This window comes from Panthera uncia, chromosome D4 (genome assembly GCF_023721935.1).
Source record: "Panthera uncia isolate 11264 chromosome D4, Puncia_PCG_1.0, whole genome shotgun sequence".
Lineage (NCBI taxonomy): Eukaryota > Metazoa > Chordata > Mammalia > Carnivora > Felidae > Panthera > Panthera uncia.
In genome coordinates this window covers 12,315,320-12,330,625 of record NC_064807.1, presented here as the reverse complement: position 1 = coordinate 12,330,625, position 15,306 = coordinate 12,315,320, and the positions used below count along the sequence as shown (strand labels likewise).

The window sequence follows — 15,306 nt, the reverse complement described above, 5'->3', positions numbered from 1 at the left end:
ATGATACTGCACATGATGCTTTATATTTCACCTTAGTCACTAATGAGCCACAAGTTTCCACATCAGTAAACTTTTGTTTTTCTCATGCCCTGTCCATAGTCTAACACCCTCAATTATCACTAAATGATTTTACAACTTGCTCAGTGTAAACAATAATCCAATCCAGGCTTCCTCTTCAATCTGACAGAGTCCCCTCTTTTTTAAAATCTTAAATCTCACTGACTTGATGAATAAACTGGGCTAATAGTCCTACAGTGTCCTATCTTCTAGCCTTTGAATTTCTTATAAACTAAAAGAAAACTAAAAGTTTCATATATTTAAGTTAAAGATTTAACTAGATTACATCATAGGTGGTATTATCTATTTTATATCAAACATTTTTAAATGCTAGTCTGATGAAATCCTCAAAGCAGAATGTGTTGCTTTGACTATAATATAGACATTTATACATTACAGAAATTCATTTTCTCTAAATCAGGGAGTAATAAAGGATCTTTTCTGGGGATATGGTCATATCCTAGGAAATAGAAACCTTCTGACTATGTCTATTAATTTGCTTTCCACAATGGAAGGTATGAGACATGCCCTCCTAAACAAAAATCAAAGACAATCTATTCAAGTTTCCTAAGGATTTCAACAGACTTCCTTGACTTCATTCTATTCATTAACTTCCCATTCTGTCCACTTCAGGATTGCTCCATTCATTTGTTCATTTATTCAAAACATATTATTGAGCACCCATCGCAAGCCATATTCTGCCCCATCTACTGGGGATACAGTGAAATGCTCCTGTCCTCATGGAACTGACATTCTACTTATACCTCACAACTATCCCAGCCTGAAAATTTTAAACTCTGGTAATGTGCTCTCTTAACCATGAGTTCACACCCTCCTAATGTTCTCATCCATCCCCTCACTACTGTAAATCCCAAACAATTCCACCTCTTTAGACCTCTAGTCTCCTGCCCATCCCATATACCTACACCTGACCACACTTTCCTTCTTAAGGAGTTTAGACCCATGCCTGGTGGAGCATTCACAGACTCTAACAGCTCACCTCCTACCTTCACACCCTCATCTGGGATGATTTGCTTACTTACTTACTCTTCATAAATGAACTCGGACCTCCCTTAGTTTCAATTACCAACTATATGTCCACTACAGAAAATTCTCATAACTCCAAATAATTCCTCTGCACCCCATTCCCATTATATACAACTACATGTTAGATGTCTGTACCTGCGTGTCCCAAGTTGAACCTATCTCAGACAGAACTTCTCTTTCTCCACATTCTCACTTTCGCTTTGTTCTCTATCTTTGTTAGTGGCACTGCTGACGTCATCTTGGACACCATGTCCCCCTCCCCATCCTGCCAACTCTAGATTTTCAACTTCCCTCTCTACTGCTCTCTGTTCCCACTGACATCATCTCTCTTGTGGAAACTTCGTTACTGAACTCTCTGCTTCCAGCTATTGTCCTCCAAGCATTCCTCAACACTGCCTGTGAGTTATCTTTCTAATAATATTTTTTATCATATTACTCACCATTTAAAGTTCATCACTTCCTGGATAAAATCTTTTTTTCTGCGTGACATATATGGCTTTTTGTGATCTGATTCCCGTCTTCCTCCATTGCTTCAATGTCTTAGTTCTGGCTGCTATAACAAAATACCCCAGACTGGGGGGCTTCAACAATAAACATTTATTTCTCATAGTTCTGGAGGCTGGGAAATCCAGGATCAAGGTGCAGATAGATTAGGTGTCTGGTGAGAGTGTGCTTCCTGGCTTACAGGCAGCCATCTTCTTACTGTCCTCACACCATGGAGGGAAAAGGCAAGTTCTTTGGTCTCTTCTTAATAGGGCACTAACTGCATCAAAAGGACCCCATCTTCATGATGTCATCTAAATCTAATCACCTCCCAAAGGCCACACCTCCTAATACCACCACATTGGGGGTTATGACTTCAACTTATAAATTTTAGGAGGATACACACATTCAGTCCATAACAGTCAGCTGCTGCCACTTCCTGCCATTCCCCAAAACTATAGACATTTTCCAAGATTCATCTTGCCTCTGTGACTTTTCCCTAGCATTATGTCCATCTAGAATTCTCTCTTCATCTCACCTTGTTCTACGTAACGACACCCACTTCTTTTTAGGCAAATGTGTGCTCTTTCATCATGTATCGACTCACATGCCCCTCCCCATTGTGAAGCATCTCTGACTTCCCTTGATGGACCAAAGAACATCTCTGGAAACCCATTACCTTTGTACACATATCCATTATAGCAATTATCATAACATATTACTTTCTGTTTATAGGTCTACTTTCCATATAATCTATGGTTTTAGAGACAAGACAGTTCTGGTGTTTAATAAATATGTGTGGACTGAGTGAATAAATAAGTGGACAACAGACATTTCTAACAACAACACAGCACTATTAGGTCCTCCACTTTGAAAAGCACAGTTTCTCTTTTGATTTTTTTTTTTTTTAGTTTTATTTGAGAGAGAGAGAGAGAGAGCATGAGCCCAAGTCGGGAAGGGGCAGAGAAAGAGGGAGAGATAGAATCCCAAGAAGGCTCCGTACTGTCTGTGTGGAGCCCGATGCAGCTCAAGTTCACAAACCATGAGGTCATAACCTGAGCCAAAATCAAGAGTTGAACACTTAACCGACTGAGCCACGCAGGCGCCCCTACAGTTTGTTTGCAAATGGATGTCAAAAAGCAAGTTGGTAAATTTCTCAAGTTCAACTGTTTTTCCTTCAGAACATTTTTGTTGAAATATACTTATTGAAAATAAACATACAAAAACTTTCACAATGTAAATATTGTGCAGTAACTACTACCTAGATCAAGAAAAGGAACATTTGCTCCTTGAAGTAGCCTTAATGTCCCTTCTAGTCATACCCCCCAAGATAGTCACCATTTCAACTTTTAACATTCAAGAAGAACTTTCCCTTAATTATATATTCTGAAGTTTTAATAAATAAAATATGTAGTGCATTTTTGTATTGGTGGATCCAATTACCTTTTGTTTACTTTTTACCTTTTAGTTTTGTTTTTTTGCCTACCAAATTTTTTGGAACTAGTTTTGCTAACTTGGTATAGAAGTGTTTTAACCACTTAAAAAATAAGGTATTCATCCAAGCAAATCAACTTATGGAAAAAACAAGTTTAATATTACAAGGTTTGGCTATCAAATATCAAAAATCACAATCCTATAATAATTTCTTAGCCAACATTTTCAGGTGCCAGCATTCATCACAAATACTTTTTTAAATGTTTAAATAAAAATTTCATTTTAGAATAGTTTTAGAGTTACAGAAAAGTTGTGAATATAGTACAGAGTTCTTATATAAATCTGACTCAGTTCCCCTATTATTAGCATTAGTACGATATATTTGTCACGGTGGATCAATGTGGATACATTCTTGTTAACTAACGTCCATATTTTATTCAAATCTCTTTAGTTTTCAACCTATTGTCCTTCTTTTGTTCTGCTCCAGGATCCCATGCAGGATGCCACATGACATTTAGTAAATCATCTGTCCTTAGTTCTCAGTTTCTCAGGCCTTCCTTAACTGTGATGACCATGAAAATTTTGATGGCTACTGGTTAGATATTTTGTAGAATGTCCTTCATTTGGGATTTATCTGATGCTTTTCTCAGTATTAGACTAGAGTTATGGGGGTTTAGAGGAAGATCACAGTGGTCAAGTACCATTTTCACCACATCAATTGAGGGTACATACTATCAACATCGCTTATCACTGCTGATGTTGACATTGGTCTGGCGAGGTGGTTTTATCATGATTCTCCACTATAATTATTCATATTCCCCCATTTCCATATGGTATAATGTGGTGGAAAGTCACTATGTGCAGCCCACACTTAACAAGTTGGAGGTTATGCTCATGACTTCAAGGGTGGAATATCTACATAAGTTGTTTGGTATTCTTCTGGGAGGGAGCGTTCTCTATTCGTATTTATTTATTTATTTATTTAAGTTATAATCCAATACAGTTTTACTTATTATTTTTGCTTAAATGATGTGCCATCTATTATCATTTGGAGTTCTTTCAGTTGACTCTTGTGTCCCTTTGACATATCTTTATCATTGTGTGTGTTGGTATGTGTGTGTGCATGTGCATGTGCATGTGTCTGTGCTTAACACTTTCTTACTTTTCTAGACCTTCAAAATGCTCTAGCCTTATTTGGTATATTCCTTGCAGCACCTAAGAAATCAACTATTACTCCCAGGAGTCCTCATGCCACACTTTTAAGTCCAACATCACCTCAAGCTAAGTAACAAATGTACATTTTCTACCATTCAGCCCTAAAAGTCTAGAAATGCTTAAAAATTTCACCATTGATATTTTTCCATGAACAATCACCACCTCCCCTTTGCATTAGCAGCATTTGAGAGCTAAGACTTATCCTCTCCTCAAAAAACCTCCTTCCCCTACACCAGGACTTTGACTGAGGCCAACTATCTTCACAGAGATCCAAGATTCTTTAGCATGCCATCTGTTTGGCAATCTCCTGAGATAATTTTCTCTGCCTGATTTCTCTGAAGTGAGAGGCATTACATTTGCCTCCACACTCATCTGCTTTTTTTTGTTGTTGTCTTATCATGCCGCACGACTACCCATTTTCTTGAGTTTTTTTCTTCTCTTTCAAAGCCACTGTTTTGCAGTTATTCAATAAAATTAGAAACGCCAAAGGCTTCTTTTTCTATTTTCTTGCATTATGTGAAAGAGATTTTAGAACACTTCACTGGACTTTAAACTACTTATGAGAAAGAGGCATCCTGAAAAGAAATGCTCTTTACTTTACGATTTTCCTATGTTCTTTTCTTCAGCTGGCTTGAACAGAAAAGCATTTTCTGATTCCTGTATTTGCTTGAGCATTTTAGAAATATTTCTTTGCTTGATGTACTTCAATTTTTAAAATGCCACCACATGCACTGTGCAGTTTGTTTTTTTAAAGCTCAACCAACTCTTTGCCAGTATCATATCAACTATCTTATCAGTCAGTATACTACCTGAATTCAATCTACTGGAAGTTTGTATAAGTTTTTAATGAAAAGGGGAATTAAATGCATTAAAACATACAATATTGAAAAATACTCTACCATTAGTCCATTCTTTCTCTCTCCCAATTTATAACTTGAATTTCTCCTTTCCCAAACACTGCCAAATTTGTTTCAGATTAGACTCATCTGTTTTCCTACTTGGGGATTTTACTCACTTGTATTGTCTTAAATTTAATTAAATGCAGATTTGTTTCTGGTAGTTTTTGAGGGTAGGCTAAGAATCTATAGAATCTTACCTTCTCATAAATGAACACTTAGTAGGCACTTATATGAATTGTTAAGGTAAAGGCTCCTTAAGTCCTTAGTCTGGTGGTACAACATAGACTAAAAGAATTATTATCTACAAATACTCAATTTTACCTTTATTAAAATGATTGTTGAAACCAAAACCCAAAAGTTCTATTGGTGTTTAATGGAAATAGGTGAAATGTGGCATAGTTTTGAGACTATAAAGCAGAAGGACTTTGGGGAAAGTCAACAGAAAGACGTGACTGCAGATTGACCTGTAAACTGGACTCAAGCACTCAGAGGCTTCTCACCCGGTCTCCTGTCCTTGAAATGTGGGTTCTGCTTGCCTTTCCCCTCTCCCAGAGGCTGCTCCAGGGACACAGCCCTAAGGTGGTGATGTGGTGTGGAGAGCACCTGCATGGTATCCATGACTGAGCCCAGTTAGGGCCTCTATAAACTTTTAAGATTTGGAGGGTGGGCGTGGGGATGCATTAGGCTTGCTTGCCAAAGACAAGCCTGTATGTAGGTTCCCTTTTCTGTTATTAAAACTGTCACCTACCAACCTGGATGGTCTGCTTCTTTCTTCTGTCTCACCCTGCCCTCTTTGCCCTCTGCTTATGCGGGGCCCATTTTAGATTACACCAAGGAAGCTCCTGGAGGGTTATGAACCAACAAAGGAGTTAGCCATCACCCTTTGTCTAGAAAAATAAGGGAGAAAGTGTAGAACACGTACATGCCAGTTACTATAACATTTAAGGTACATCTGTATGTCGTCATCATGAAGTTGGATTTCTGTCTATATCTGCCTACTAACAGAAGTACTTGGGCTTCCCCCCTTGTTACTAGCATTGAGATTTAACAGAAGATCAACTTCACCTATAAAGTATAGGTACTTACTAAATACTAAGTAAATATTAAATTTGTCCCTCATCTTGATTTAAAAATTGCTTAGATCAATGTTTTCCCTCCTGTTTTCCATGAAATACTAAGATCCTATGAGCTATGAACAGATATTCCCTGAAAAAATGATTGTGTGATGAAGTAAATCTGGGAAATGCCAGATGAAACAGGGTTTAATTGCCTTCTGTTCTACAGAAGTTTTCAGGGTCTTTAATGTGCATCATAATGCTCTAAGATAGGGATATGGTATACGGCATTCCCCGAAGACATCTGAGTATGGAACATTTCTTTTTTTAATTTATTTTTAATTAATTAATTAATTTATTTATTTATTTATTTATTATTGAAGTATAGTTGACATACAATGCTATATTAGTTTCAGGTACACAACATATTGATTTGACAATTCCTTTTTTTAAATGTGTATTTATTTTGAGAGAGAGGGAGCAAGAGAAATAGAAAGAGAGCAAGAACCCCAAGCAGGCTCTGCACTGTCAGCACAGAGCCCAACACGGGGCTCAAACCCATGAACCATGAGATCATGACCTGAGCTGAAATCCAGAGTCGGAGGCTCAACTGATTGAGGCGCCCCTAATTTGACGATTCTATACATTACTCAGTGCTCACCAAGGTAAGTATACAGTCACCATCTCTCACCATACATGATTGCAATATTATTGACTATATATCCTATGTTGCACTTTCCACCCTTGTGACTTATTTATTTCATAATGACATTTTGGACCTCTTAGTCCCCTTCACCCATTTCGCCCATCCTTCCTCCCCTTTAGCAATCACCAGTTTGTTCTTTGTATTTATAAGCCTGCTTCTCAACGTGTTGCTGCTGTTGATTGTAATACTTTCTTCAAGGAATGCCAATACTCCCAGATCAGTTTTGGGAAATGCTAGACTAATATGAAGAACAAGAGAGGAAGAAACTTCAGACAAGTGTTGGGAGGAGGAGGATGGTGCTGTTAATAGCAGCAGGAAACAGGAGGGACAAGTTTGCAATGGAAAATTATTTCATTTTGAACAATAGTGAGGCTCCGTTACTCTCTGGTACAGATGAACAGTATATGTGAGAGTCAAGCTCAGGAGAGAGGTCAGGGCTGGAGTTATTGATGATTATTGATCAAAAGTCCTCCACTATACAGTCTCAGCACTCCGATCCATTACAATCACTCATGAGATAGGTCACAAGTAACCTTTGCCTAATATTAGTTAAAATACCAAGTTTTCAAGTGATTTACACTTCCAAAGAGAATAGAGAGTATTAAAGACTTTTCTGTATGTAATGTTATGAAGAAAATTTATTTTCTCCACAATTAGTGAGTAAATGAATACTTTAATAAATATGAGGGTGGAGGCTGGGCTTCCAGGTCCTCAAATCAATAATAGTAGGCAGACCTTCCCCACATGTGAGGGTGAGTTCAATTCCTGAGACAGAAAGGGGGAGAGACTTGTTAGAGTTTGGGTGAATGGATGACACAAGAGAAGGGGGGAGAGGAAGAGGTGTGAGGGCAGAGACAGTGAATGGAGATTTTCAAGTAGAGTGTCACATGCTGCATGATATAATGCATCCTCATGCCCCCGTAACGGAAATAAGCAAAACACAATTTGCTCAAGGTAGTTTGACTTTTTAAGAGAAACTCATTTTTCTTGGGCAGAGTACCATGACAGCATCTATTTGTAAGAAAAGAAAAGGGATAGCCAGGGTCCAGGTGACCCCTTGGGCAGACTCTGTTGGCTACCTGCCCAACATCTGTTTCCCTCCTTCTGTCTTCCTGAAAGGACCTTGCTTTGGCTGATGTAACCAAGCAACGGAATCCAGAAGAAGCTATCCCCATTTGCATGCAGCTCAGGAGAAGATTCTGGTTTGTCTAACCTAATCATGGCATTCCCCTTGCTGGGTTTCAGGAATGTACATGTAACCCAATTCTGGCCACTGAGATTGCATGATAGAGACGTCTGGGGAAGCTTTCCCAACTCCTGAGAAATGCACTCAAGGAGAGACAATCATTCTTTTTCCTCTGGACATCCTCATGTCTGGACATGACGGCTACAACAGCTTCAACCACAATGCAGCCAGTGTGAGGAAGGCAGAGGCAAGATTCGTGCAGAGGCTGGATGTTAGCAGACTAGGGACCTGCCCTACCCTTGGACTTCTTGTTAGGTGAGATCATAAATGTGCTTATTGTTTAAATCAGTTTAATAATTTTGTTTCTTGCAGGCAAAAGTATGTGAACTAATGTATGCCTATAATAACATCACTCTAATTACATTCTGAAAAAGTTTCCCAGGTAGGAGAGCATTTTTTTTCTACAAATACATCTCATTGCTGTACACCAAGACTGCAGACTACATACCTTTTCTGTTTCAAATTTCACTATTTGGCCAGCTTCTATATTTTCTAAGATCTGAGTACTGGTAATATAAATTAAGCTTTCAGAAAGAGAATATGAGTTTTAAAATAACAGTTTTACCTGGAAGATGGGAATTGGCACCTATCATTAGTATTTTTTTTTCTTTTTTTAATGTTTTATTTATTTTTGAGAGAGTGAGAGTCTGCACATGAGTAGGGGAGGGCAGAGAGGGGGGGACAGAGGATCCAAAGCAGGCTCTGTGCTGACAGCAGCAAACTCCACAGGGGCTCGAACTCACCAACCATGAGATCATGACCTGAGCCAGAGGTCAGATGCTCAACCCATGGAGCCACCCAGGCGCCCCCTGTGTAATTTTTTTCTTTGAATTGCAGCTCAATAGAATACCTATTCCATGGTTAATTCTTGGTCATCCATGTGCTGTAAATAGGTACACTGTGAAGAAGTCAAACTTGACTGTCATTCCCATACCTCATTTTGATTATATATTGCAGCTTTCTTGGGGGGGAGAGAGCTTGTTTTACTTCTCCGAGACGGCTGCTGTCCGTTCCCAGTCTGTGATAGGAAAGTGACTTGTAAGAACCACGTGGTGTTTGTGTTCAGGGGAATACAAAAGTGACAAAACTCTGTCACTTATTCATAAATATTTTTCAAGCCCATAAAATAAAGACAAGGCACCATGAGCAGGGATATAATGAGTTGTCGCCAGTAACCTTTAGCGAACTTACAGAACAATTTCATTTTCCGTACTAAGAAATTTAAGTGAGGAGGCTTGAGGCAAACACAAAGAGGCTAATTATACCGCTTTAAACATTAAGTCTCAAACATCCAATTCAGCACCACTGTCCTCCAAGTTTATAGCTTCTGTGGGCAGTTACACTTTAGATAACCGAATGTGTACAGTGGTTGTGGACCACAGAAAGGCGGTGTGCACACTGCTTTTTCTTTGGTGCAGCATTTCCTTAAAACAATTTTCCTCTCAGCCCCTCTTCCACACCATCTTTTCAGCCCTCAGGCTCAGCAGCTGCCTGTATCGTGCCTATCACATGATAGCATTCAACTCTTACCTGCCACAGGAGCAGTGTTTGTTCTGATTGGTGCTCTGGCTTACAAACGAACAGTGTTTTACTGCAAGAATGATTGCAGTCGGACTGATGGAAGCTCTGGCAAACTGTCTTGCCCTCAGTGCATGAAACTTTCTTAGGCCAATTTTGCCAACTCCTCCCATTTCCCAAGATTACCACTGAAGCCCTTGGTAATACAAACATGCTAATTATCTGAATCCTTCTAGCCAAAGCCATTCCAATTCCATGGATTGCAATTATCAGTTACCCATGCACTCATTCCTAACGGCATAGGATTATGACAGGGGTCTTTATGCGAATTCCTTCAGCACTTCTGAGTGCCCACTGTGCTTTAGAAACACGTGGCCCCCAGACGAGTAGAAATGATCCCTACTCTTCAAGAACCCCTGTGAAATGGCCATAAGATAATCAGGTGAGTGCCATGAGAGACTCATACAAAAGTCACAAATGGTGGAGGAAGCAACCGATTCCAGACTTGGGGAGAGAATTAGGGACCATTTCACTGGGGATAAGCATATTTTTCAAAACAGTAAAAAAAAAAAAAAGTCACAATTTTATGTTTTGAGCCTCTCTGAGTCCATAGCATGCTTACTTCTCTCACACTTTAACTCTGATTCATAAAAACAATGGCCAATGAATAATATGGGAAAACAAGGCTGCACATCCATACAATACCAGGTAGAAAGTGGTCAGGCAACGGAAGTACAGAGCTGATTTTCTGTTGGGAGAATCGGTGGGACATGGATTGTGTGACCACTTGGCAAACTGCCCAGAATATGGGCCACTGAAAAGTCACAGGCTAAATGAACAGTATTTCCTTAATCACTATGAGTTGAATCATATTTGTCTTAACAGTGAGCATCTAAAGAAAGTTCTGGGCTTATTTTTAGGGTTCTTGGTTCTAATTCCAAAAGTCACTTCACCAATTGGAAGCTTAAATGCCAAACAGAAGTAATGATAATCATACACACACACATTCATACATACACACACACACATTCATGTACACACACGTATACAATATCCATTAAGTTGTTGTGATGATGGAATCATGTAAATATACTAAAAGCACTGGCACATGTTGGTTCTCAACCCTGTTAGCTGACTCTAGACCTGGAAATTCTATACTACGTCTGGCCCCTGACCTTAACCTCTAGAAAACTCAGGTCATGTTCCTCTCCCATGTAACTGTTGCCTTCTCCAACTTCCAACCCTGGATGACTGGGTTTCGGGGTATCCATAAAGCTCCTGGAAAGGTATGAAGTATTTTGGGTGGATGACGCTATCCTACAATGTGCCAACTGCTTTTTTCCTTTTGTTGCAATGAGATAGTTCTAGGACAGTAGGAGATAGAAGTCAACAGGTTATTTTTCGTGTTCCTTTATTCTCTACTTGCTATTTCCAGCTGTCTACCAAAGAAGGAACTTCACAGTTCTCAGCTAGCTATCTCAGCTATCCAGTGAACCCTGACTGGAGCATTCACTTGTCTTAGGAGTGGGCCTGGAAGAGTTATCCCAACCCATAACTAAGCATTGTGAGGACTGTCAATGACAGGAGCAAGGGTCTGAAGTGACAAAAAAACAAAAACAAAAACATAAAAACCAACAAAAAAAAAAGCCACCAAATTATGTTACCAACTTAAGACAAATGGAAAAGGTCTCTCTGTTTCTCTAATAGAAGTACCAAAGGGGGAGATAGCCTAGGTGGCTCAGTTGGTTAAGTATCTGACTTCAGCTCAGGTCATGATCTCAGAGTTTGTGGGTTCAAGCTCCGCGTCGGGCTCTGTGCTGACAGCTCAGGGCCTGGATCCTGCTTTAGATTCTGTGTCTCCCTCTCTCTGCCCCTCCCCTGTGCTCACACCCTGTCTTTCTCTCTCTCTCAATAATAAATAAACATTAAAAATTAAAAAAAAAAAGAAATACTAAAGGGAAGAGGCACAATTTCTGTACAGAAAAGGACTTCTCACAAGAGTACAACAGTATTCTGGTAGACTGTACAAAGGGACCAAACTACCCCCTCTTATCCACACTCTTTGGGAGAACCCACCTATGACTCTGGGATGGCCCCAGGACGTGCTCCAGCCGGGCTGTAGTAAATATGACACAGGCAGATGTTTGAAAAGCCTTGTGTACAGAGGCTTCCCCACACGCTGCTTTTGGGGACTTCGCCATCACCATGTGAACAAGCCCAGTCTGCTGCTCAGCCTCTCTGCCTCATGATGAATGACCCCCAGCAAGGGCATCCCTGACCTCCAGCTCACTCTGAGCCAAGAGCCAGCCAGGTGAGTGAGACCATCCCAGACCATCCAGCCCCAGTTGTTGCCACCCAGACTAGAGAGACCACCCAGGAGACCACATGGTTAGCAAATGCTAGTTGATAAAATTACATATTCTCTTTTGTGGTTGCCCTACAAAAATACATTGTGTGTGTGTACATACATGTATACTTTGTCTTCTAGAAATGGACACACAGACCTTAATAGTAGCTTGCTAAACATTCACAATTTATTTCATCATCTTCCAGAGGAAAGCTTCATTACTTATGATGTCAGAGTGTTTCCCAATGTTCTCTTCACAGGAATATTTGTAACTTTTACAGGGTAAAAGGTCTGGATTTCTTTAGACTGTCAAAGGTGCTCATGAACACTTAGAGGGGAGATTTTAGTATGAGGGAAGAGTGTTGGAAAATGAGATGAGTTTGATTCCTAGACAGCAAGCCTAAGTTACTATCCTGATAGGTGAAAAGTAGAAATATGTAATAAAAAAATTAAAGAATACATTTCTACAAAATACAAATCAAGACTACATTAAGATACCACCTCACACCAATCAGAGTAGTGAAAATTAACAACTCAGGAAACAACAGATGTTGGCGACAACATGGAAAAAGAGAATTGTTGGTGGGAATGCAAACTGGTGCAGCCACTCTGGCAAACAGTGTTGAGGTCTCTCAAAAGATTAAAAATAGAATTACCCTATGACCTAGCAATAGAACTATTAGGAATTTATCCAAAGGATACAGGAGTGCTGATTCATAGGGGTACATGTGCCCCAATGTTTATAGCAGCACTACCAACAATAGCCAAATTATGGAAAGAGCCCAAATGTCCATCAACTGATAAATAGATGAAGAAGATGTGGTTTATATATACAATGGAATACTACTTGGCAATGAGAAAGAATGAAATCCTGCCATTTGCAGCAACGTGGATGGAACTGGAGGGTATTAGGCTAAGTGAAGTAAGTCAGTCAGAGAAAGACAGATATCATATGTTTTCACTCATATGTGGAAGTTGAGAAACTTAACAGATGACCATGGGGGAAGGGAAAGAAAAAAAAATATAGTTACAGAGAGCGAGGCAAACCATAAAAGACTCTTAAATACAAACTGAGGGTGGAAAGGGAGGAGAGCAGGGAAAATGGGTAATGGGCATTGAGGAGCACACTTGTTGGGATGAGCACTGTGTGTTGTATGTAAGCGATGAATCATGGGAATCTACTCCCAAAGCCAAGAGCACACTGTATACACTGTATGTTAGCTAACTTGACAATAAATTATATTTAAAAAAATGTTTAATAAAAAAAGAATACATTTCCATAGCATTTCGTAAATAATCTCAGTATTACTTTGACTTACTGTATCAACATTATCAAAAACACTGGTTAAACACACACCCGTGCATTCTAAATCTTCACACGACAGTGCCTGCCTCCAAAATTTTCCAGGATTCTCTTCATTTTCAAATACTGTCACTTTGTAACAGAAAGTCCAATATTTGATTCTAAATGAAATCTTCCAGGCTGCTTCTCAAGTTCAGAACAAAAATCTTTTTTTTTTTTTAGATTATGTGTACCATTTTTTAAAATATTATGTTACAAAGGTTATGATCTTGAAAGATAAATAACACAATTAAAAATGGAAAATGGGTATGAATTAAGATTTCTCCAAAGAAGATATACAAATAGGCAATAAGCACATGGAAAGATGTTCAACAGCATTGGGCATTAGGGGAATACAAAGGAAAACTGCAATGAGACCCCACTTCTCACCAACTAGAATGGCTATGATCAAAACAGTGGGAAACAACAGATGTTGGTAAGGATATGGAAAAATTGGAGCCCTTATGCACTGCTAGTGAAAATGTAAAATGGTAAAGCTACATTAGGAAATAATTCGGCAGTTTCTCAAAAGATTAAACAGAGTTCCCATACGACACAGCAGTTCCCCTCCTGGGTATATACCCAAGAGAAATGGAAACATACATTCACCCAAAAACTCATACACGAATATTCACAGCACCATTATTCATAACAGCTAAAAGGTAGAAGTAGCCCAACGTCTATCAACTGATGAATGGATACATTGTAGTATATCTATATGAGTACTGACAACTTCATTCAACATAGATGAAGCTTGAAAACATTATGCTAAGTGAAAGAAACCAGTTAGACACAAAGACCACACAGTGTATGATTTCACTTATATAAAATATTCAGAATAGGCAAATCTATAGAGAAAGAAAGTAGAGTAGTGGTTGCTTAGGACTGAGAGATTGGGAGGGAATGGGGAATGACAGCTAATGGATATGGAATTGCTTTTAGGTGTGATGAAAATGTTCTAAAATTGATTGTGGTGATGGGAGCACAACTCTGTGAAAATATCAAAAAGCATTGAATCATACACTTTAAAAGGGTGAAGTTGATGGCTCAGAATCATATCTCAATAAAAGCTTACGAAAATGTTATAAAGCTTATGATCTTAATTGGGAAGACTAATTTACTGTGTGAGATTTTGGGTTTTCCACTTTGACATATAATGGCTGCTTCATGTTTGTCCCATCTCAGCTATTTGGGAGTGGGCTTCCAGTTCTTGGCAAATTGCCCACCATTGTCGCTGAAATAAAGTCAGCTGCTGGTCAACACAGCTTTGAGAAAGAATCTTCCCATTCCTGCCTGGGGTCTTATGAATCTGGAGTTTCCCTATACTTCTGGAACACTGTTATCCAGGGCTTTCCTTTCTAAGTAAACCAGTAAGCTGGCCAGGCCCTGCTTATCTTCATCTGCCACCTCCATATCCCAGGGGTTGGGTCTAGTATGCTTACTTCCTCCCTCACTGCCAAATGGATTTCTAGTATAATCCAGTGGATTTGAGGTTCCTCTGTACTTCTAAAGTGAAGCCCCTGGCCGACTCCCCATCTCTATTTTCTTCATCACATACTCTGGGATCTTAACTCCTACTCGAACTCAACCAGATTTGCTATGTCCCTTCTACTAGGATTCAGTCTCTACCTTTACTAACCTAGCCTTAGTAACCAAGAAGCTGCCAGTTTTGCCATTTTTCTGCCATCCATTCCCCTCCACTACACAACTTAATTATTTCATGTTTGTCCTGCCTCTCCTTAGGTAAAGGGTCACAAGGCCTCCATAAATGAATGAAGTGTACCAGGTAAGAACTGCAGCAAAATGATGATCTTAGCCCCCATCAAAGGAATGCTTTCCCCCCTGCTGATTGTTGCTGTATTAAAATGAGGCCTTCTGCTGCCAGATCTGCCAATTTGTCAAGGGCATGAAAATCCAGACATTTAAGTAAAATGTCCTAATTTATATAATTTGGCTT

At 39.3% G+C, this 15,306-nt stretch overlaps 1 protein-coding gene and 1 long non-coding RNA gene across 4 annotated transcripts in view; one reads left to right on the top strand and one right to left on the bottom strand.

The window, feature by feature from the left end:
* Positions 1-15,306, bottom strand: part of CFAP95 (cilia and flagella associated protein 95) — a 233,073-nt gene that overhangs the window by 79,728 nt on the left and 138,039 nt on the right. The gene's annotated exons all lie outside the window — the stretch shown is intronic.
* LOC125925035 (uncharacterized) overlaps positions 8,346-15,306 on the top strand; it is a 13,902-nt gene continuing 6,941 nt past the window's right edge. Inside the window, exons 1-2 of the long non-coding RNA XR_007458685.1 lie at positions 8,346-8,397; positions 15,093-15,135. This is a non-coding gene — a long non-coding RNA (uncharacterized LOC125925035). The remainder of the gene's footprint in view (positions 8,398-15,092; positions 15,136-15,306) is intronic.